This window comes from Pipistrellus kuhlii, unplaced genomic scaffold (assembly GCF_014108245.1).
Source record: "Pipistrellus kuhlii isolate mPipKuh1 unplaced genomic scaffold, mPipKuh1.p scaffold_m20_p_3, whole genome shotgun sequence".
Classification (NCBI taxonomy): domain Eukaryota; kingdom Metazoa; phylum Chordata; class Mammalia; order Chiroptera; family Vespertilionidae; genus Pipistrellus; species Pipistrellus kuhlii.
This window is the reverse complement of record NW_023425529.1, coordinates 8408042-8433051: the sequence shown is the minus strand read 5'-3', so window position 1 is coordinate 8433051 and position 25010 is coordinate 8408042. Positions and strand designations below refer to the sequence as shown.

The 25010-nt window shown below is 45.8% G+C and overlaps 1 pseudogene; it reads right to left on the bottom strand.

Moving 5' to 3' along the window:
- Positions 1–515: 515 nt before the first annotated feature.
- LOC123653062 lies at positions 516–19366 on the bottom strand (annotated as a pseudogene).
- Between the last annotated feature and the right edge of the window lie 5644 nt (positions 19367–25010).

The window sequence follows — 25010 nt, the reverse complement described above, 5'->3', positions numbered from 1 at the left end:
TGGACCAGCAGGCAGGCTGGCCAACCACCCATGTTCCCTCCCCCCAGCCAGGCTGGCTGGACCCTATCCATGCACAAATTCATGCACCGGGCCTCTAATACACACACACACACACACACACACACACACACACACACACACAAACACTCTGAGTGGCCATATTATTATGCGTTCAGAGATCATAATAATCTGGCCATTCAGTGTATAACACAAGTGGCTTCTCACCGGCGACATTTGTGTAGAAGTGAGCTCTCCGTCATGCTGTTCAGGATGAGCGGGTTGGCTGAAGTGCTCCGAGCCCTCTCTGTGCCGCATGGATGGAGCATAAGCACCCATTAGGGCTGGTCCTGTATGCTCAGGGCGGTGCCCGTGTACGGCCCCGGGCAGGAGGCCAGCCGACTGCCTAACAGCAAACACAGGGGTGACAGACTCCTGCCTCTGAAATGTGCTTGTCTCGTCCTAAAGAAACAACCAATGGGCGAGCAGATCAGCTAAAAAGCCAGAAAGCTGGAGCGTCGCTGAGTTTATAATTATGCTTGTTAATCAGTGCAAGTAGGTGAGGTGTGGTGGGTTTGGTGTAGGCTCACATTCAATATCACCGGTGGTGAGGTTGCAGAGAAGAAGCCCAGCTCAAACATTCTGGAAAAGTCTTACATCTATCACATAGAGCCCAAGAAGTTGTGCCTGAGCATATCGGCTTAGGTCAGTTTGCCACCAGGACAGTTAAACTGTCGCCTATCATCATATATGTCGCCACCAGTACCTCACAGAAGGCAGGCGGAGGGGAGGATCCCAGGCTCCATGGTGGGCACCGTGCCATTCTGCTGGCAGATGCCGGCATCACGGGCCAGAACTTCGGCGTTTTCCATGGCGGCGAGGGTTGAGGCAGGTGTGCTCACCCATCTCCAGCACATGGCGCCGCTCGGCAAAGTCAGGTCCATCCTTCTGGTGCTGGGCACAACGCTCAGACAGCCCATCCAGCCTTTGGGTAGTAGTCTCTGCCAGGGGGTACCATACCCTTGTCCACCTTGATGCCCACACCACCACCCTTGGATCTGATAACTCGGAGGAAGGGACGGCCATCTTCTGTCTTCTGACAGAGCATCTCATGGGAGAGGGTGACACCCCCAACACAGGGGTCCTTGCTGTCATCGGCAGTCACAGTAGCTGGCAGGAGAAGCGCTGGTCTCCTTGGGGGTTTTCAGTGCCAATGGACTGCAGCCGTGTAGCAATGCTCCCCGGGGACTCATCCGCAGCCAGAGCCCCCTTGCTCAGAGCCACGAGGCGGTGAGCAAAGTCAGACGCCTCCTCCTTTTGCTCCGGGGTCAGCCCTGGTATTGGGAGGGCCTGGTGCCAATCAGTTCCTGGCCCAGGAGGGAGGCGGGTTTTCGTGGTGCAGCCGTGGAGGGCAGCAGGCTGGCAAGTGGACTCTGGGATTCAGTTCTTGTTCTGGGTCAGGCGGAATCTTTTCAGTGACTCACATGCGAAGGCTTCTGCAGATGTCTTTAAAATAGTTATATTTCTTGCAAATGTATTCTACCCGACCCAGCCCTCAAATCTGTGGTATTTGCATAACTCAGATGTCTGAGCTGGGGGGAGTGTGCCACTGATTAAGCGTTGAGGAATTTATACTTTGAGAACTTACAGAGATGATTCCCGTATCCTTAAATTCCTCTTCTTACATACAGAGACTGCATGGCCTGGATCTCTCTGGGGGCTTAGGTTATTTCTGCAGTGTACACTGATCCCACCCATTTTTCTATCCATTCATCCACCCCATACCTGCTCTACCATTTTTCATCAATAGACCCTGCATTTGTTTGGGTCAGATGTGAATATTTGTATTGCACCGTTATTATCGGTTCAGTGGCGCGCTGGTTAATTGGGAGGGAAGCCCTGACTTGTAGCATTGGACAGTTTCCGTGGGGTTAGTATTCCCACCATCCTCATGTCAAAACTACCGATGTTTAACAACTGTCTCGCAAAAGTCCTAAATATTTCACCAAGAGCACCCCATTGGAGCTGTGTGACCTTTATAAAAATTTATGTAATATCCTTGGGCTCACTTCCTTGTCTGCAAACTGTGGATATTATTAGTGCCTACTTCCTGGGGAGGGTCTGACCGTTAAACAAGCTGATGGGTGAACGTGCTAGCCAGCGTGACTGTAGGCACTCAGTAAGTAACGGCTGCCATCATTGTTACAGTTTACAAACACCCGATGACATCGGATGCATTAAGCCACAAACAAACAAAACACTGCCCTCCGTCTCCTATCAAGTTTATGGATTTCCACAGATTGCCAGACAGGTGAGTCCTGTATAAGTCATTTTGCTGCATTCCAGTCTTTCCTGAGTAGGATCTGGGTCACTTTCATTTAGCAAAAGGTATTTCTACAATTGCTTCAAGAGTGTCCTGCAAATATATTGTTGGAGTTTCAGGGCTTTATCATCTAAAAAAAAAACCAAAAAAACTTTTTGCTTTTCATGATTCAAAAAAAACCACACCTTCTCGAACGCTTGAAAAATGTCCCTTCTGGTTTTCACTTTCACACCCAGAAAGGACTAAATTATACCCTTGCTCCTTTGCGTACTTCAGAGGGAACAGAAATGGACTTGCCTGCTTAATGCAGCTAATAACATAGCACACTTTGCTGTCAAAACAGCGTGATCGATTGGCAACACTACCTGAGAATGCCCTACCTGACTTTGGGAGGTATATTAATGGCCAGTTCTGAAATTCTGGCAGAGGCACATCCGAGTTAATGGTTTCGGCGAGAGCTTCTAAAAAGTTGAGGGGAGGTGTTATCTTTCATTTTTATAATAAAGTGTCAGGCTGTGTCTGGCTGCATGGCAGCGAATCCCTAACAATGGCCTGGGCAATAAAGACCTTTAATTTATCTCTCACTGCAGGATTTCTGCCATAGGCAGCTCCTGGTTGGTGCAGGGGCTCACCGATCACTTGCTACCTCTCCTCTGCCATCCTCACTGTGTACCCTTCGTCTGGTTGCTCATGGTTGCGTCATGGCTGCTACAGCTCCAAGCATCTCCTCCTTATACAACCATGTCCAGGACAAGAAACACGAAAGAGCCAAAACCGGTTTGGCTCAGTGGATAGAGCGTCGGTCTGCGGACTGAAGGGTCCCAGGTTCGATTCCCGTCAAGGGCATGTACCTTGGTTGCGGGCACATCCCCAGTAGGGGGTGTGCAAGAGGCAGCTGATCGGTGATTCTCTCTCATTGATGTTTCTAACTCTCTATCCCTCTCTCTTCTTCTCTATAAAAAATCAATAAAATATATAAAATAAAATAAAAAAGAAAGAAATGGGAAGGGATGGTGGAAGGAAACTCTTTCCACTTTTATCAGGAGGCGGAACATTTCCTGGAAGCCCCTGAGCAGACCTTTTTTCATATCTCATTGGCCAGAACGTGGGCTCATGGGCACCGCCAGCAGCAGGATCTGGAACATCATAGTAGGTCTCCATGTTGGTTTAGATTCTACAGCAGTGGTTCTGTAGAATCACAGGTTGAGAACCGCTAGCAGGGTTGCCTGTGACCATCGGAAAACACAGATATTAACATTACGATTCATAACAGTTATGAATTCATAACAGAAAGCAAAATTACAGTTATGAAGTAGCAACGAAAATAATTTTATGGTTGCGGGGGGGGGGGGGGGTCACCACAACATGAGGAACTGTATTAAAGGGTCGAGTCATTAGAAAGGTTGAGAACCACTGGTCTAGAACCACTCTGGAGCTTGGGAAGGAGTCCTTACTCCCTGAACTCAAGGGCTCTGCACCTCATATCAGAGCAAACCTCAAGTTCAGGGTTCTATTAGTAAGGAATGGCGGTGTGGAGGGGTAGGGCAAAATCCGTCACACGTAATGAATAAATGTCACATGTATGACCCTCACATGTTAAATTTGACTCTATGACTAGTGGAGACCTGATGCTGCCTGCCTGACGTCCATTCCTCTTTCTTCTGTGGGCCGAACCTTCATTTTCCTTTGCAGAAGTGCCTCCCCCTGGAACACACGCAGTGGGCGGAGACGCACAGCCAGCGTTCAGGTGACTCTGGCTGATGGATCAGTCCCCTCTGCTTCCTGCTCACAGCGATTATTTCAGGGTTGGGCACAGGACTCAGTCTGGTTCGATGAGCCTCAGTCCTGGGAGATTTTTGGTAACTGTCGGAAAAGAGTCGATTCCTTCGCGCGGTGCTGGGAGGATGTGGGGGTTGCCCTCTCAGGGGGAGGGCTGTCTGCCTGAGAGGAAAGCAGGCCAGGAAGTGGAGAAAGACAGGTTGCTGCCAACATTGTCTGAGTGCCTGATTCCAACTGCGGCTCGTCTTCTCACATTCACACACACGAGCCATTATAGTTCTTTCTTTTGCTTTTACCGGCCTATGGGGTTTTTGTCTGTTGTCACAGAAAGAGCCCTAAGTTACCTTCTGTGTGAAACTTTCCTGACCTCCTGACAACTTCTCTCTTATTTTTGACTGCACTGACCTCAGACAGGCTCTTACTGCCTTGCTGCCTTGCATTGCTTTAATCTTTACTAGAAGCCCGATGCATGAATTCGTGTGCGGTTGGGATACCTCGGCCTGGCTGGTGATTAGGGTTGATCAGGGCTGTCTCACCCAGTCCCTATTGTTAATCAGGGCTGGCAGGCTGGGGAGGGGGTGGTGGTGGTGGTGGTGGAGGAGGAGAGACTGAGGGAGGTTAGCTGGCTGGGGGTCGGGGGGTGGGGACCACGGGAGTTTGGCTACAGGATTGCACTGACTACCAGGGGGCAGCTCCTGCATTGAACATTTGCCCCCTGGTGGTCAGTGTGTGTCATAGTGATTGGTCAACCTGTTGTTCGGTCATTTGATTATAATGGTTGCTTACGCATATATATATATATATATATATATATATATATATATATAGTGTGTGTGTGTGTGTGTGGGTGGGTGGGTGTATACAGATTGCAAAGCTTCTGTGGCAAGGACCATAATAGCCAAGAGCAGGGATGCTGGAATCCTGACTGCCATTTATGGGTCGACCACTGTGGGTACAGCTATTCAACCTCTGCAGTCGTTGGCTTTCTCATCTGTAAAATGGAGATGATAACAGCCCTGTATGTATTAGTTGCCTGTGGCTGCTGTAACAAGATACCACAAATGCTTAGAAAGCTTCTTCACACAGCCATGAAGGATGACTATGCCCCCGCTGCACCTGCACCTTGTAGCAATCAATGGAAATGTGAAAAATTCAAGGATGGCCACTTCACTTGGCTGAACTGGCCAGAGGCCTTGGCCCAGCCCTGTGAGATGAAGCTACTTGGAAAGGAAGATGCCGGAGCTCCCTCTGCCACCTAATCCATCCCCACCCCCACTTCCAGGCCAAATCCTGAGGGGGGTGGGAGCTGGAGTTGGGTTTCCGGGGATTGGAGGCTCGTGTCCCACCGAGTTGTGGAATCACACAGAGTGACATTCTCATTCAGGAACAGCCCAAGGTTGGATTACATCCCTCGCAAGTCTGCTGAGGGAGAGCACAGAGGCCCTTTCAGAGGAGAAAGGCATTAAGAATGCAACACCCAGATCTTGATTTATCACGTTCACTTTTACCTGTCAGTCTCCTTGGATACGCCTCTCAATTGCAGGGTGCGGATTTCGCTCAGGCATTCTGCTCACAGGCCGGGCTTGGAAGCTGCATAATTAAACGGGAAAGAGCCACCCAAGGAAGCTGGAGAAAGATGCTTGCTCTCGGAGGGGGAGCCGGGGAGGAACCCTGAGGACCTCCGGGTCTCAAAGGGGCCTCAAAGCAAACCACGGCTCTTGGCCACGTTTTCCCACTGAAGCACCAGGCGTTCGCTGCCTGCAGAAGGCAGGGGTTCATCATAACTCCCCTCTGACCTTCATTACCGATGAGGTGACATTGGATGCATGGCACAGGTCTGGCCGAACGATTTCCTAATCCATACGTGCCCTCTCTCACCCTGCACGAGGCCGATTCACCTGCCCGGGGCCGGAAGAATGAATGCAGGCTGGACCATCAGAGTGGGCTGAACAGTGTGACCCGGTTTAGAAATGGAGTCTTTTGCAGAGGTAACTGGCTAAGAGGAGGCCCCACTGGATGAGAGAGGCCCCCAATGCAATGACTCGTGTCCTGAAGGGAAGAGAAGGGGACGCATTTACACAGAGAAGAAGGCTCTGAAGACGGAGGCAGACGTGGGGCGATGCAGCCACAAGCCAAGAAATGCCGGGGTCTCCAGCAGCCCCAGCAGCTAAGCAACAGGCAACAGACTCTCCCTCATCTCCAGGAGGAACCAACCCAGCGAGCACCCCGATTCCAGACTTCTGGCCTCCTGAATGCTGAGAGGACAAATGTCTGTTGTTTTAAACCCTGAGCCGGTGGTCATTTGGGACGGCTGCCTCGGGAAACTAATACAACTGACTAGGGCAGTGGTCAGCAAACTCATTTGTCAGCAGAGCCACATATCAACAATACAATGATTGAAATTTCTTTTGAGAGCCACATTTTTTTTTTTTAACTTAAACGTCTTCTAACGCCACTTCTTCAACATAGACTCACCCAGACCATGGTATTTTGTGGAAGAGCCACACTCAAGGGGTCAAAGAGCCGCATGTGCCGCCGTTTGCCGACCACGGGTCTAGGCTACAGAGTGAAAGACAAGGGAGGGGCAGAGCCGGGAGGCCCAGGTCCTGCCCCAGCTCGCCAGGATGATGAGTCACTTCGGGGGTCCGAGGGGGAGCCCAGGGCGTGACCCTAACCAGCTCCTTCACGTGGAGACTTGAAGCGAGCTGCGCAGTGTCTTCCCCTGACAGCGCCGCTAATAAAAACCACACCGTTGGAGCAAAGCCTTAATTACAGCTTTCATTCTGGCCGCACTGTCATGAACTTGTGTTCTTTTCTCTCTCGCTCTCCACTTGTCAGGAACACAAGCACGCTTGTCTCAAGCACTTAATCAAAACGCAGCCCTGTCCATAACCACGCACAGATGTTCTCATCTGCTGATGAGCATGTAGGCTGTGGGTCTTGAGAGGAGGGACCGCAGCTGCTCACGATGACACGTCAGAGACCTCAATGATCCCCGTTCGGATGGGTTCATGGGGCTGAAAGGGGAAAGGCAGGAAAGGCCACTAAGAAATTTATCTTCTCCACCGTAAGAGCATTCCATCAAACAGAGCTCATATTTGTCTAGAAAACTGTACTTAATCAAAGTTCACTTCCGTCCAAGATAGTCTGAAGGTACAGCCAAAACTCTGGTGCTGCGGAGCAGAGCAATGGATCCTGGTGACAATGCCCAACGTCTGGATGATGCTGTGCCTGAAGCCGTCCCTGCTGACCGGCTTTTAAAGATATCGGCCATCATAGCCTCAGATCACAGCCAACTTATTTCTTTAATTCCAATGACTGTTGGCCTTCTTCCTTCTCTCCCTGTAGGTAGTCATCCTTGTGTGTTTATCATGTAACTTCGTGTCCATATATCCTTGGTTGTAGTTTTAATCGACACAGAGGATTCTGTCATGTCTCATCCTTTTACTTTTTTTCCATGGGATGCCATATTTTTAAGGTCCACACATGATGCTATGGGTGCTATTTTACTAGTGGATTCTCATTATTGCATGCTTCTCCCTGGTATATATTTACTATAGTTTATATATCCGTACCCCTGCCACAAACACACTGTGATGAACATGCAGTGTATGTGTCCTGTGGATCTAGGTAAGAATGTCCTTGGGTCCTAACACTAATAGTGGGATTTCTGGGTCCCGGGGTGGAGGATGGGGGTGGGGAGTGGGGGGGGGGAGGTGGGGGGGGTACTACATTTGACTACATAATGCCTGGTTTCTCTCCGTAATGGGCGACTCAGTCTACACCCCCAGCAGCATTGTCGGAGGGTTCCCATATCTCCATGTCTCCCCTCACCCCCAGCACTCAGCATTTTCCAGTTTTCTAATTTTAGCCAATCAAATAAAAATAAGGTAGCATCTCATGCTTTTAGACTTGGCATTTCTCTGATTACTATTAATTTTGAGTATCTCTTCATATACCTATCAGCAATGTGGGTTCCCACTTCTAAAAACTGTCCATTTTCTATTCATTTGTAAGGGTTCCTTATATATATTATAAGTATCAACCCCTTGGTGGTTTCAGAAATTGAAAATATTTCCCCCTTTCATCTGTCCATGAACTTTGTCCACAGTGTCTGTCCTTTGTGGATCAGAAATCCTTAATTTTAATGTGATCATGGTAGGCAGAAATCTAAAGGTGTTCTGAATCCCTGTCTCCTAATTATCCAACAAAACACTAGTACTAATAGAGGTGTTGCAGTGAGGGGACTCTGCAGATCTAATTAACATTAAGGGTAGTATTAGTCTATTCTGGCTGCTATAACAAAATAGCAGAGACTAGGTGGCTTATACATTTCTGTTGATAAGAAAACAGAAATTTATTACTCACAGTGCTGGAGGCCCGGAAGTCAAAGATTAAGGTGGGGGCAGAGTTGGTGTCTGGTGAGACCCATTTTCTGGTTTAAAGGGCACCTTCTAGCTGTACCCTCACAAGACAGAAGGGCAACAGAGCCTCTTTGTAAGGGAGCTGATCCCCTTAACGAAGGATCTAATCATCTAGTCATCTCCAAATGACCCCCCCCCCTCCTGATACCATCACCTGGGGTGTGTGTGTGTGTGTGTGTGTGTGTGTGATTTTCCACATATGAACTTTGGGAGGACACAAGCATTAAGAGCGTAGCAGGATTGGCCTGGGCCATCTGGTTGGGCCCAGTCTGGTCACGTGAGCCCGTAAGGGCGGAGGCATTTCTCTGGCTGACATCGGAGAGACGCAGGAGGAAAAATGAAGGCGATGGGAGGTCAGAGGGATTCACCTCCTGAGAAGGACTTGACTGTGTGTTGCTGGCGTGGAAGGCAGAGGAAGGAATGGGTGTGGCCTCCAGGAGCTGAGAAGGACCCCTGCGCTGCTGGCCAGCGAGAAAATGGGAGCTCGGCCCCACCACTGCGTGGCCCTGAACTTTGGCAATAGTCTGAGTGAGTCTGGAGGTGGATTCTTCCCCAGGACCTCTGGGTGAGGGTCCAGGCCAGCCTGGTGGGATAGTTTTCGTCTATTCTGGCTGCTATAACAAAATAGCAGCTGATCTCACTGCACTCGGGACACAGAGCTGGGAGGTAACAATAAATGAGTGGCGGGTGAAGTCGATAAATATTTGGGAACTTGTTAAGGCCGTGTTAGGAAACCAATATAGTCGTCAAGTCTATGGACTTTTTGTCTGAGGGCTTGAGTTTTTGAAAAATGTGAAGTCCTCCTCACCTCTATGCGTGTAACATTCTTATGGTGAGGGCGGGAGATGGAAGGTGATTGCCCCCAAAAGTGAACATTGTTTTTCAGGGGAGTGAAAAAAAGTAATACGCTTTGTAATTAAAGTACAGATATACATACAATATCTAAACAAAAAATTAGTACAACTGTGGCATTAAAACTTTCCTGTTATAAGCAGGTGGGGGGGGGGCAGTCATAATTAGGAAAAAAATTATCACCTGAAGAGGTGATAATAGAAGAAAAAGGTGGGGAAACACAAGCTCATGTCATAATGATATTCTTTATTTTTTAAAATCACAGTTTTATCTTTAATATTGAGGTCTTTAACATATGTAGACTTTTACTGAGTTCTTCTAAAAATACCTATGTGACATTTTTACTGGAATTGCATTGAATTTATAGGTTAATTTGGGGGAGAACTGACAACTTTATAATATTAAATCATCTCATCAAGAGCATAGAAATCCACTTCACTCATTCAGATCATCTTCTGTACCTTTTATTAGGCTTTTAAAGTTTTCTCCTTAGATATCTTTGTGTACTATTTATTATTGACAAGATACTTTAAAATATCTGTGGAACTGAGAATGGTGACTTATTTTTGATGCTGTATTTACTCAAATCCAAGATGCCATCAATGTAAGAGGCATCCCAATTTCAGATACATTAGAATGTGGAAAAAATGTGTCTGAAAGTCATTTTTTTTTTATTGATTTATTGCTGGTGAAGAGAAATGCTGTTGATTTTTTATGGGCTAATCTTGCATCTGGCAACATTGCTTATAAGTCCTAATAATTTGTTTGTTGCTCCTGTTGGTTTTTCTAGGTAAATGATGAGTGTTTTATCTCTTTCTTCCCAATGTTTACACTGTTCCCTCCTTTCTTTATAGCTCTGGCTGTGACTTGTAGTACTATGTAATCATTAGTGGTGAGAGTCGATTGCGGACTTTCAGTTAATGGATCAACACGTTATTTTTCTTAAGTCAGTATGCTTGGGTTTTACAATCTAAGATACGTGACTGATTTAAAGTAGTTTCTTCAAGGATACAGAGTACAGAACTCCAGCCACTTGTTGAAGGAGTCCAGATTTTTTTCAGTCATCTGTCTTCACACCACCTGGGACAAATGGAGTGGCTGTGCACCACCTTGGTCTGTGGATGAAGGCAAATTCTTTTAGAAAAGCGTGTGGGCAGGAAGAGAATAATTGGTGGGTTTAGTGGAGTGAGAATAATAATTAAGATAATTACAAAGATGATGATGATTCTTTCATCTTTATGACTGTAAGTTTTCAAAGTAATCCTTTATCAACATTTGATTCTTGCGACAGTCCTGTGAGGTGGTAGAAAAATCACCATTCCCACCCAGCCTGCATGAAACTAATACAGAGGTTGAGTGTGTCGACCTATGAACCAGGAGGTCACAGTTCGATTTCTGGTCAAGGTACATGCCCAGGTTGTAGGCTCGATCCCCAGCAGGAGGCATTTAGGAGACAGCTGATCAAGGATTCTCTCTCATTATTGATGTTTCTCTCTCTCTCTTCCTCTTCTTTCTTCTCTGAAATATATATATATAATTAAAGCATCATTCCCTTCATTTTTCTACATGGGGAAAGGAGATTATTACTTTCTACTTGGGTCCATGAATAGCTTCTGGTAATTATCCTAGTAGGGTTGGGGCAGCTGGGCAAAGGGGACTCCTGAATCAAGCAGAGCTGGGGCGGGGATGTTGCTTATTCAAGACAATCTTGATCAACACTGGAAAGTACAGCAGTGGCCCACCGCACTGAGAAGACCCTATATGACAGGCCATGGCCATTTGATAAGGAAAGAGCTGGTCATCTGAAATGGCTTTTGGAATCTCGGACAATGGCTCAGATAAAGAACCCAAAATGAGAAGATGTGCAATGTCAGAAAGAGTTTTGGGTCTGTATGGAAAAGGAGGTCCAGGTGAGTGCTTCCTACCTAAGACCGAACCAGAATTTCTACACGAGAGTCCTAGAGAACCCCATTCTGTGAGAACTTGTGATTGATTAAAAAACAAACAAAAAAAAACCCCACCCACCACCAACACACACACGTGATGTTTAGAATTTTATGTCTATACTATGGGAGCATTTGCAATAAGAGACTGATGAAGCAATTTGGTTAAAGGTCCTTCAGCCCCCTGTTTCCACCAGAGAAACAGAAAGAGTGGAGACAAGAGATTCATTACAAGAAATCTGCTTACGCAATTGTGGGACTGCCTAGGCATGTCTGAAATCTGTGGGGCCAGCCGTGAATTCTTTTTTCCTGGGTAAAGCCTCAATTCTGCTCTGAAAGCCTCTCCACAGATTCTGTAGGCTCATCCAGGGTATCCAGATGTTCCAGGAAAATCTTCCCGCCTTAAAGTAAACGTATAGACTCTAATCACACCCACAGAATACCTTCCTGGGGTCAACCACGGAAGGGTCATAGTTGAATAGATGTTCTACAGATTAACCAAGTTGACATGAAACTCACCATCACAGCCCCTGGGCCGCATACAGTTGAGTTGCCTTCATCCACTGAATCATTCTCACTTGAGCCCATTGACTCGAGACAGGGACGCTGCTGAACACCAGTGAGCTCTGGATCGCACGAAGTAGGACAGTGGGCTGGCGTCATCAGCTAATCCTTCCCAGTGACCTTCCCAACCTCCCTTACTCACTGCTGACTGGCTTATGGGGGCAAACACTCCCTACAGGTGTAATATCGGAGAGAAAATTTAAGACAAATAAAAACTAATTTTTACCCACTGTGCCTTGGTAGTGGTCCATCCTGCAAAAACAGCCTGCGTATGTTAGAAGAGAATTACATTGTGAACTTTTTGCATTTGTTCAACTTTCTTGTACATTTGTTATGCCCTTTGCCTTGTACTAGAGACCAGAGGCATGAAGATTGTGCAAGAATGGTCCTTCCTTCCCCAGGCTGCTGGCACTGCCTCGGCTCAGGCCAGAGCTGCCTTTGTGCCTTCCCATTCTTCCCAGAGGCCCAGAGCGACTGGGGTGGTGCAGAACGTCCTGCCCCGCCTCTGGCCACTCGGTGCCTTTGTTTGCAAATTAACCCACCACCTTTGTTGGGTTAATTTGCATACTCACTGCTGATTGGCTGGTGGGCATTGTGAAGGTATGGTCAATTTGCATCTTACTCTTTTATTAGTGTAGATTAGGGGTGTCAAACTCAATCAGAGAAGGGGCCAAAATTTAAAATCCAGCCTAAATCGCGGGCCGAATGGTTTACTGAACAGTCATAAACTGTCATTGTGATGGAAATGCAGCAGAGTGCAGTGATGACAGCGCGGTGCGGGCCACATTGCAAGGCCTGGCGGGACGGATTTGGCCCGAGGGCCTTGTGTTTGACACATGTGGTGTAGATTAACATTTGTGTTTTATTCTATTGAGAGTAAGGTGGCGTATTCCCAAGGTAAGTGAGGTATGACAATGTGAAAGAAGATTCTAGGTCCAGGCCCATGGACAGCCTTGGTAAAGTGAGGGGTGAGGGATCACAGGTGAGACCTGGAACCGGAAGTCAGGGAAGAGCTAGTCTTATGAGACCCTGTACCAGTCAGATAAGGGACACGGAGATGCTGTTCTTTATGGGGAAACGCACTCATCAGCAGGGCTTTCACAGGCTGGGGAGCCAGGAGGTCCTGGCTGCCTGTGTGTGTGTATGACAAACAAAAGAACAGCAGTGGCCTAGCCCACCGAGAAGACACTGACAACAGCCCATGGCCATTAGGAAAGGAAAGAGCTGGTCTTTTGAAATGGGTATCAAGAGTCTTGAACGGTGTAAAGCTTTGGAGAAAAAGTCTCTTCAGTCGCAGGTAGCAAATTATCTAGCAAGAGAGCTTATTGCCCCGAAAAAGAAAGGTCACAAGGTGGGTGAAAACCTGATCACATCAGGAAAGGTTCAGTGAGTAACATGCCAGGACAGGACGCAATGTGAGAAGCCAGAGAGGTTCCACTCTCAAAGAATCAATAACAGTCATCATATTGATGACATGTCACATGACACTGAAGAGATCTAACTAATAAATTGAAAAACAATAGCTTCTGTACACAGGCTGAGATGTCAACGGATTTTACCAATACATGTCACGGTATAGCATTTGTAGGATTTGTAAATGGTGAAATTCAAGAATCTTTCTCTGTTGCAAAGAGTTGCCCCCAAATAAAGGCCAATACGTATTTTTTTCATTATTTAGTTTTCATTATAGCTTTATTGAGATATAATTGACATGCAATCAATGGCATAATGTGATGAGTTTTGATATATTTGCATACTTGTGAAACCATCACTACCCTCAAGATAATGAATGCACCCATCATCCCTAAAGCTTCCTCATGTGCTGTGTGATCCATTTCTCTCTGCTCCCCAGTCCCAGGCCCAGGTGAGAACATCAATCTTCTTGTTACTATGGATTAGTTTGCATTTTCCAGAATTTAACATAATGCAGTTAAACAATATCTATTCTTTTGTGTTTGGCTTCTTTCACTCGGCATAATTATTTTGAGCTACAACAGAATCAACCTGCTGTGTGTACCTATATGTTCTTGTTTTATTGCTGGGTTGTGCTCATTCCATGATATGGATCTACCACAGTTTATCCATTCACCTGTTGATAGACATTTAATGTGTTTCTAGTTCTTGGCTGACAAAGTTGCTATGAACATTCATGTGCAAGTATTTGTGTGGACATATGCTTTCATTTGTTAGGGGTAAATGCTTAGAAGTGAAATGGCTTGGTCATATTGTAGGTGTATGTTTAATTTTGTAACAAACCACTTTTACAACATGGTTGTGCTTTATTATATGTACCACCTACAGACTATGAGAGTTCCAGTTATTTTGCATCTTCACCAGGACTTGAGATAATCAGTCTTTTTAATTTTAACCATCCTCGTGGAATTTCATTTGGTTTTAATTTGTGTTTCCTTAATGACTGTTGAGGTCTAACATCTTTTCATGGTCCTATTTGCCATTTGTATCACTCCTTTGGCAAAATATTGGTTCACATATTTTGTTCATATTTTTATTAGGTCATTTTCTTATTGACAAGCCCTTTGTCAGCTATATGTTTTGCAAATATTTTCTGTCCAGCTGGGCTTGCCTTTTGATTTTCATAGCTGTGTTTTGAAGAACAAAAGTTTTAAATTTTGATGAAGTTGAACTTGTTGATTTTTTTTCTTTTACAGTTCACATTTTTTGTGTCCTACTTGAGAAATCTTTGCTAGACCCAAGGTCACTGACATATTTTATAATATTTGTGTCTAGAAATTTAAAATAATTAGTGTTTTATTTTCAAAATACAAATGGCCTATCTTAGAGGAGATATTTGGCATTTGTGTGGATGGTGCCCTTTCCATGGTTGACCTCAGGAAAAGCTCAGCCTCTCTCATAAAACAGAAAATCTGGGTGTTGTCACAACATACTGCTCTTGTGATCTGATGGTGTCAAAGACTCTTATTGATGAACTGAAGAAATGCTAGTTAATGCTACAAAAATAGTTAACTTAGTTAAATAAAGTTTATTCAAGAATGTCTGGGTTGTGTGAGAACCTGGGGTGAGGGAGAAAGACTTCTTCTTTCTTGGAACACTGATTCTTGTCAAGAAGCCCAAGCAGCCACGTGGAGATGCCACGTGGGGAGAGGGAGGCCAGCTTTCCAATCCTGCTGCTCTGGTGCTGGACACGTGAGTGAAGACAGTTTGGATGCTCCAGTGCCCACAATCCAGCAGATCCATCTACGTAATTGTCAGGGCTTATGAAATGGTTGTTGTTTTCATCATTAAGCTATGGGACAGTTTATTACCCAGTGATGGATAGATGAGCACTCAAGAATAAAAGTTCCCTCAGAAGCTTCCAGGGCACACAGGAGCACCTCCTAATCATAGCTACATTGATTGAATGTTTACTATATATCTGCATAAAAAGTGCTTCACATAGTCTAACTCAATCATCTCAATACCCTTGAGGGGGTGGCATCATTATTGTCAATTTACAGATGAGGAAACCAAGGCAAGGGGGTTGGGGAATTTGCCTAAGTCAGGGATCGGCACACTGTGGCTCTTTGGCCCCTTGTGTGTGGCTCTTCCACAAAATACCATGGCCTGGGCAAGTCTATTTTGAAGAAGTGGTGTTAGAAGAAGTTTAAGTTTAAAAAAATTTGGCTCTCAAAAGAAATTTCAGTCATTGTACTGTTGATATTTGGCTCTGTTGACTAATGAGTTTGCTGACCACTGGCCTAAGTCTACACTGACACAGCTGTAAGCACCCAAACTGGGAAGGATACTGTGACCTTTACCACCACTGTGACCTTGGCCACTGCAGGTCACGCTCACTGCCCAGGAGCTGAGGCAGCCACCCTGGAGATTGAGTTCGGAAATTTCCAGAGAGCAGGTTAGCGCAAGTTCCAAGCATCCGGCTGATCTTCCCCTTCACCTTTCACTTAGGGCCCATTCCTGGCTTCAGGCAGTAAAGTGAGAGCCAAACTCAGCTTCCTTTGAAGCCCACACTCTGCTTTCTGTCTCTCCCCAGGGGCCCCGGGGAAAATGAATTCTTGCCCAAGATAGTAGCAGCTTGTCTGTGGGGGAAGCTCGGGGAGTATTGAACTGACACATTCAATTTCAAACGTATTGATGAAGAAATGAATTAATGAAGTCACTCATTTGTTTCACACCTAACTACTGGGCAGTTCCTCCGTGCTGACGTGGAGCACAAACTCTAAACATGAAGGGTGACGTCCTTGCCCTGAAGGATCGTGTGTTCTAAAACAACAAGTGAAAGGTATTTTCAGAGAGTGACAAGTGCTTTGACGAAATGAAATGGTGTTCATGATTGAGGCTGGCTGGTGGGGAGACACTACCTTAGAAAGGGTGGCCAGGGAAGGCCCCGGTGAGGAACTGCCATCGGAGCTGAGGCTGGACCAGTGCAGGGTGGCCATGAGCATATCTTGGGCCAGCATCCCAGGAGCAGCAGGTCTCTACGGCAGGAACAAGCACAGCAAATTTAAAGAGCATCGGAAAAGGGCAGAGTGGTGGGATTGTGCTAAGCAAGGTCAAAGAGATGCGGTCAAATAGCAGGGAGGGGCCCAATCACATAGGGCTTTACAAGCCATATCAGACAGGAACTGCTGGCCAGCCCTCCCCGCCAACACCTGGTCTAGCCTTCTTCCACAGTAATGAAACCCCACTTTTAACTGGGCACATAGTTGCCTTAAAGACTACATCTTCCAGCTGCTCTTTCAATTAAGAATCATGTGACTAAGTTCTGCCAATAATGTGTTAGCAAAATAATCTTCTTTAAAACTGCGCTTTGCCTCATTTTCCCCCCCACATCACCTTGCATCCTGCTACTTGGACCTCTGATGCAATGGCTGGGACTCGGCTGCTCTGTTGTATCACCAAGCGGTAGATCACACCTGGGGATGGTGGCACAATGATGTGGGTGGTACCTGCATCCCTGAGGACTTTGTGAGTTGAGTCATGCTGGCCAGTCTTTGACTGCCTACCTCTCTTCTCTCCAGGGGGAAGAAATAAACAAAATGCATTTTTGTTTTGTTTAAGTCACAGTCATTTGGGGTCCTTGGTACCCCTCAACTGAACAAAAGCTGCCTTTGCTACTGATTTCCATAATAAAGATTGTGGATACTCCTAACTTTTTAACTTGAGCAATTGGATAGATGTTGCCATTTAAAGGAATGGTGAAGACTGGGGTGGGGAAAATTAGGTGCAGATCTAGAGCTCTCTTTAATTAATCCCAACTGAGATGCCCATTACACATCTGTGAGATTCTACGGTCAAGCAGGAGGCTGGATATTTGAGTTGGGAGCTCAGGGGCTGGGTGGGCGCAGAGCTGATAAATTTGGAAGCTATTATGGTGGGGGCGGGGGATGTTGTGACTTCCGCAGAGCCACATGGAGAGTCCCCAGCAGCACTCAGGCTTCCGAGGGGGTAGTGGGCTTGCCCTTGCTGTTATAGGTAAGCCTCACTTTATACCAAAAATTCTTGGACAAAAAAACATTGCATTTTGGTCAGTCAAATTCCATTATATATATGTGCTAGACAAATGTGCTATTTTAAAAAGAAAATCCTTTTGTGAATTATTTCAGGAAGGCCAAGTTTCTTCCCGTCACATGTTATTCTTTTTACCTGTTTAATTTGTTCCAAATTTTGTTGGGTGTTTTTTAAGCATTTCCTTCCTTAAAATATAAAAGGAGAATTAGAAACCTTTAAAAAAAATAAAATAAAAAATGAGGGTGTTCAAGAGGGAATCATAAATCTAAGAAACATGAAATTATAGCATCGCAAAGGAACTTGCTAATCCAGACACCTGCCTTTGTGAATTTAATAGGAAAGATCACAGCGCACGAGAGCTGGCAGGGACTTCTGAGGTCTGCAAGGCTAATGTTTCCCAGGCACCGCTTTATTGAATGGCCTGGATTTCAGGGAATTTTTTCCTACTTACAAAACTTCACTTTTTAAAATCCTCACCTGAGGGTATGCTTTTATTGATTTTAGAGAGAAAGAGGAAGGGAAAGAGAGAGGGAGAAAGGGAGGGAGGGAGGAGAAGGAGGAAGAGGAGGAGGAGGAGGAGGAGGAGGAGGAGGAGGAGGAGGAGGAGGAGGAGGAGAGAGGGAGAGAGAGAGAGAGGGAGAGAGGGGGGGAGGGGGAAGAGGGAGAGAGAGAGAGAGAGAGAGAGAGAGAGAGAGAGAGAGAGACATCAATTGGTTGTCTCTTATATGCAACCCAACCAGGGATTGAACTTGCAACCTTTTGGTGTACAGGATGATGCTCCAACCAACTGAGTCACTGGCCAGGGCCTTCCAGAAGTTTTACTGCTGAAGGTATTTGCTTTTAAGTCACCTAGATATAAATGGACAAATACAAACTTTATTCTCCATGGTCAAGACAACACTGAATTTTTAATGAATCTGTATGTAAAAATAATTTCTCTAAGAGAATTGTGGGGTTTTCTGAAGGATAATGAAGGATAAAGGCAAGCTTAATTTAAATATTTCTAAACCTATTGAGAAATGTAGTGTATGTGTGATGGACTGAATGATGGTGCCCCTCTAAAAATTCACATGTTGAAACCCTGATTCTCAATGTGATGGTGTTTGAAGGTGGGGCCTTTGGGGGGTGATTAGGTCACGTGGGTGGAGCTGCCATGAAGAGATTAGTGCCTTTATTAAGAAGAAACAGGAGAGAGCTTGCCTCCTCCTCACTCCTCTCTCTGTCCTGTGAGGACACTGTGAGAAGGGGACTGTCTAAGCCAGGAAGTGGCCTCACATGCATTGGCCTGTGGGCTGAAAGGTCCCAGGTTCAATTCTGGTCAATGGCATGTACTTTGGTTGTGGGCACATCCCCAGTAGGGGGTTTGCAGGAGGCAGCTCATTGATGTTTCTCTCTCATCAGTGTTTCTAACTCTCTATCTCTCTCCTTTTCTCTCTGCAAAAAAGATGAATAAAATACTTTAAAAAATAAGTTATTTGTTTTTCTTTATTTTATTTTATTTTATTTTATTTTATTTTATTTTATTTTATTTTATTGTTTAAAGTATTACAAATAGTAGTACATATATCTCCCCCCTCCCATTGACCTTACCCCAGCCTCCCGTACCCCCTGTCCCATGCCCTCCCCCCCCCCCCACCATCCCTAGTGTCTGTGTCCATTGGTTGTGCTTATATGCATGCATACAAGTCCTTCGGTTGATCTCTTTCCCTCCCTCCCCAACACTCCCCAGCCTTCCTGCTGTAATTTGACAGACTGTTCGGTGCTTTACTGCCTCTGTATCTATCTTTTTGTTCATTAGGTTATAATATTCTTTATTTTCCATAAATGAATGAGATCATGTGGTAACAATTTAGATGTTATCATTCTAGTTCTTATTTGACAGATAAGGAGATAGAGGCCACCAGATTTATACACACTAGAGGCCGTATACACGAAATCTGTGCCCTTACAGCCCCAGCTTCGTCCAGAAGGATGTCCGGTAGGTCGTCCGGGGTCATTCCGCTATTCGGCTGTTCAGTCGATTTGCATATAATGCTTTTATTATTATAGATGTTAAAAAAACCAACATGTTTTATATATATATATGTGTGTGTGTGTGTGTGTGTGTGTGTGTATATAAAACATATATATATATATATATATATATATATATATATATATATATACACACACACACACATATATATATATATATATATATATGGATTCAGGGGACTCAGCATATCATTATACTCCTGGCGGTGATTTATTACAATGGGTGAGTATAAAACACAGTCAGCAAAGGCACCTCGGGGGCAAAGACCAGAGGAAACCAGGTGCAAGTTTCTCCCAATGGAGTCTCATAGGATGTGCTTAATTCATTTAGTAAGGAGTTGTGACAACAGGTGTGAAATGGTCTCTGTCAGGGAAGCCCCTCTGAGCGCTGGTGTCCAGGGATTTTATTGGGGGTCAGTCCTATAGGCCCCCTTCGCCTAGCATCTACCAAAACTCACGGCCTCCAGAAGGCAGGCAGGTGTTCGGTGCAAGCCATATTGTTTGTGCACAGAGTTTGGGCACCGTGAGCCACTCTTGTTAGCTCTGGGAACGCGGACACTCCTCCTCCAAGCCAAGATCGCAGAAGCCAGACAAGGACCCTCACAAATAGTCTCAGGTTGGCTGGGTTGACTCCTTTCTGCACAGAGCTTCTAAATTCAAATGTTCTTGACTTAATATAAAAGTTGCTTGGTAAGGAGTCAACTAAAAAGTGTTGATGATTGATTTTGTTGAAGTTCAACCCTGCTGAACAGAATCTAGTACTGCTCAAGAGGAGCCAGCACAGCAGGCATGGCTCAGTGGTTGAGTGTCAACCTATGAACCAGGAGGTCACATGCCTGGGTTTGATTCCCGGTCAGGGTGCATGCCTGGGTTGCAGGCTTGATTCCCAGTTTGGGAGTCAGGAGGCAGCAGACCAATAATTCTCCCTCATTGTTGATGTTTCTATCTATCTCTCCTTTTCCCTTCCTCTCTAAAATCATATATATTTTCATGTATATGTATATGCCATGTTTTTGTCTCAATGGCATTAACCATACAATTAAAGGTAGGGAGAAAATAGGACACTCCCCCCCACCCCCAATAAAATGTTACAGCTGAGAGTTACTGCGGGAGTCCTAGTGCATAGAGATCCTAACACTTGTATATCGGTACATTGCTTTACCTTCTGTGGCCAAAGAGATCCAGGAGAGGGGAATGACTTGTTTTAAGCCACATGGTCAGCTGGTGGCTCAGGGATCAGAACCCCCAGCACCGAGCTCTCTCCAGCATGCTGCCTGGAGCTCCAGAGGGAGCCTTCTCCCTCCCTCTCCGAGGCTCCGGAAACTCACACCCCACAGTGTGCAATTAGTCTTTGCTGCTCTCCCTTGTTGATCAGCATTCTTAATTTCATTTCCAGAGCCCGAGGTTGGTCATTATCATAATGAGATTACTAACATCTTGAATATTAAAAATAGGACTCTACAGAATAAGGTTTGTGTTCCAAGGTTACTGTTGTTTACCAATACCCATCATTCAACCTGCTTTTTTTTTTTTTTTAACATCACTTTCATTGGCAAGATACCTGCTGTCATATCCTATATTTGAGAGCATCTCCATTTGAGTGCCTGATATTGACGGCATTGATCTGACACAGCTCCATGAACCAAGCTCACTAGATTCACCCTAGTGTCAGGACAGGAAGTGTTCTTAGAGGTTACCTAGTCTGATCTTTGCTTTCCCCCCCCCCCCATTATACTTGTTAAATATAATTTAAAGATGTCTTTTATAAAATTAAGACTTTATTACTTAAAAATATGTTTCTTACTGATTTTGGAAAGAGAGAGGGAGAGAAAAGAGATAGAAAAATCAATGTGAGAGAGAGACATTGATCAGTTGCCTCTCATTCGCACCCAACCAAGGATCCAACGTGCAACCAGGGTATGTGCCCTGATCAGGAATCGAACTGGAGACCTTTCTATGCATTGGACGATGCTCAATCAACCTAGCCACATCGGCCAGGGCAAGACTTCATATTTTTTTACAGAGCAATTTAAGGTTCATAGCAAAATTGAGGGGGAGCCGAGACCGGTTTGGCTCAATGGATAGAGCGTCGGCTTAGGGACTGAAAGGTCCCGGATTCGATTCCTGTCAAGGGCATGTACCTTGGTTACGGCATATCCCCAGTAGGGGGTGCGCAAGAGGCAGCTGATCGATGACTATCTCTCATCGATGTTTCTAACTCTCTATCTCTCTCCCTTCCTCTCTGTACAAAATCAATAAAATATATTAAAAAAAAAAATTGAGGGAGAGATACAGAGATTTTCCTGTGTCCCCTCTCCCCCACATATGTGCCTTCCCATTATCAACATCCCCCACCAGAGGGGTGCATTTGTTACAGTTGATGAAACTACAATATGTTGACATCTTATCATCACTCAAAGTCCGTGGTTTGCATTTAAGAGTTCACTCTTGGTGTTGGACATTCTATGGGTTTGAACAAATGTATAATGGCATGTACCCATCATTATGGTGGCATACAGAGTATTTTCACTGCCCTAAAAATCTGTGCTCTGCCTATTCATTCCTTTCCCCCCCTCCCTCAACCCCTGGCATCTACTGGTCTCTTTACTGTTGCCATAGTTTTGCCTTTTCCAGAATGTCATATAGTTGGAGTCATACAGTCTTTTCAGATTGGCTTCTTTCAACTAGAAATATGCATCAACCATTGCATTTTTCCAGTTGGAAAAGTGAGATTTGGAATATCCACGTTCTTGGTTAAAGGCTATTACTATTCTGCTCATTTTATGATGAACGTTGCTATTTTAAAGGATGTTAGGTAGCTCACAGAGATTCCAGGAGGGTGAGAGGAGCAGATATGTGCCTCGTCAACAAGAAACAAGACTCTTATGGGGCTGCTCCAGTAAAGACATCGCTGTTACCATCAGAATAGGTTGACTGGCGGCCACCAAAAAGACATATCCACACCCTAATCCGGAGACACCGAGAATGTGACCTTATTTGCAAACAGGGTCTTTGCAGATGCGATTAGGTTAGGACCTCGAGATGAGATCAAAATGGATTCTCTTGGTGGGCCTCAAGTTAAACCCAAAAACAAGCATTTTTTTTTTTTTATAAGAGGCAGAAAGGAGAAAACACAGACTCAGAAAAGGCCAAGTGAAGAATGGAGGCAGACATGAGAGCGATGCAGCCACAAGCCAAGGAACACCTGGAGCCAACGGAAGACGGGAGAGGAAAGGATTCTCCTCTGGAGTGTTCAGAAGGAGTGCCGCCCTGCCGGCGTCTTGATTTTTGACTCCTGGTCTGCAGAACTGTGAGGGAATACATTTCTGTTGTTTTCAGCCATCAAGTTTGTGGTCATTTGTCAGGGCAGTCACAGGAAATGAATGTACTGCCAATGGGTGCATGGGTGAACCTGAGATTGCATCCTGTAAGTTCTTCCAAAGAGCCAGACCCCTCTGCCACCACCCCGGCCACACAGCTCACATGTCTGATTGGCAGAGTCTAGCTGCAAGGGATCCTGGCAGTGTACTTCCAGGATCTGGCTTCTACCTTGCGTGGGAGGGGCTTGTAATAAGGAATGCTCAAAGACGCAAAGATCTCCTGGGGAGATCTAAACACGACAGGCGTCCTCTAAAAAGGTGATTTCCCCAAAGACAGTGTATTAGTAGTGTGCTCAGGCTACTATTACAAATACCACAGACTGAGTCGCTTACACAATGGACATTTATTTTTTTCATCGTTCTGGAGACTGGAAGTCCAAGATGGAGGTGCTGGCAAGGCTGGTGTCTGGGAAATCTCTCTCTCCTCGGCTTATAGATGTCTTCCTTTTCGCCAAGTCTTCATGTGGTCTCTCCTCTATGTGCTGGCAGAGAGAGCTCTGGTGTCTGTTCCTCTTATGAGGATACCAGTCCTACTGGATTAGGGCTTGACCCTTATGACTTCACGCAACCTTAATTACCTCCTTAGGATTCCATCTCCAAGATGTAGATACGTTGGGGGTTGGGCTTCAAAAATGAATTTTGGGGGAACACAATTAAAGCTCATAACCATCACATAGTCTGAGATGTGTTGAGATTTGAGGGCAGGCACCCTGGCTCCCAAACCACCTCCTAGCTCAACTCGCACTAAACTTGGACATGCCGGGTCACAAGGTAAAACACAGAGGTCCGTGTTAGCTTATTGCCTGGCAGGAACGGGGCAGAGAAGAGGAGGAAATGGAGCACAGAAGGGGAGGTCACTGACAGACTGCTCTCAGATACATCAGTGGCTTGACTATAAGTTCTTCATTTCCACCTATACTTTGTCATCTGTATATTCTGAGTCCTTAGTGGCAAGCAACAGAAATCGACTATGATTTATACAGAAAAGGAGTTTATTAAGAGGATAGTGGGTAACTCAGAGAAAAGCTGGAAGGGCCAAAAAATAGCTAAAACATTCGGGAGACACGACAGATAGTGTCTGTGGTCATTATGGCAGCACAGAGGCCATCCAGAGAGGCCACCACTGCTGTGGACGCTGGATCCCGCAGCTGCCACCACTAACTCGATCTTCTGCTGTCTCTGCTTCTTTGCACCAGCAGCTCCTGAGTCAGCATATGCAGTGGGTGCCTCTGACTGGTCAGGCTTAGATGTGTGCAGGCTCATAACAATTCCAAAAGTATGCATTATCATTCCCACTTTACGGACAAGGAAACTGAGGCTTGAAGACATTACATGACTCGCCCAAGGCAGTTGGTCTGCCTGACTCAACAGCCCATTCTCCCAGGAACCACATTTGGCGCCTCAGCCCCATTGCTCGGCGAAGGGCACAGGGCTGTTCCAGTGGCTTCTACCCACGAGGTAAGGCTGTCTGTCCCCTTCTCACTCTAGCCTTCTCAGCATCAAGGGGCACGTATCATTCCACACACACCTTTGCTGATGGGATAGACTCCGATGGTGTCTTCTTGGTTTGGTTTTCTTCTCTTTAATGATGAGGCTGAACATTCCCCCCGTATTCCGTTATCAAGCTATGTCTAAAGGTCACCAGGACTGGAGCCCACCCACGCTTTTTGTCCGTGTGTCTAGTGGGGTCTCAGAGGCATCATCTTAGTTGGTCCTCTGAGCGCTTTCTACAGCAAAGGGACTTGATGCTTCATCATTCTTTCCTTTCTTCCCCAATGAATATTTTCATCACATTTTCATTTGCTGTTTAACTGTGTTCATGTTCCTTGGACACAAAGGAGTTTCACATCTCAGGAACAAACACTTCCGCAAGCATTTCTCAGACTGCCCACATAACACAAGGGGTTGTTTTAGGGCAAAGCATCTCTAGCACTGGATGCTCAGAGAATGCCCCCTTTTCACGCCTTGCTAGAGCACAATACTTCTGGGTCAATAGGTCTTCCGTGAGCTCTTTCATCTGGAGATGGAGGGCCATAAACCACTCTGAGAGGCCTGGTTCTTCACTACACCCCAGGGCAAAAAAACAAAACAAGGGACCACTGTGCCAATGATTTACACAGACTCATCTGAACCTCCCTCCCATGTAAACAACTATTTGCAGGGAGAGAGGAGAGGAGGGCGGGAGGATGCTAAGGCCCTGGTCTAAAGGTCACCGGGAAGTGAGCTG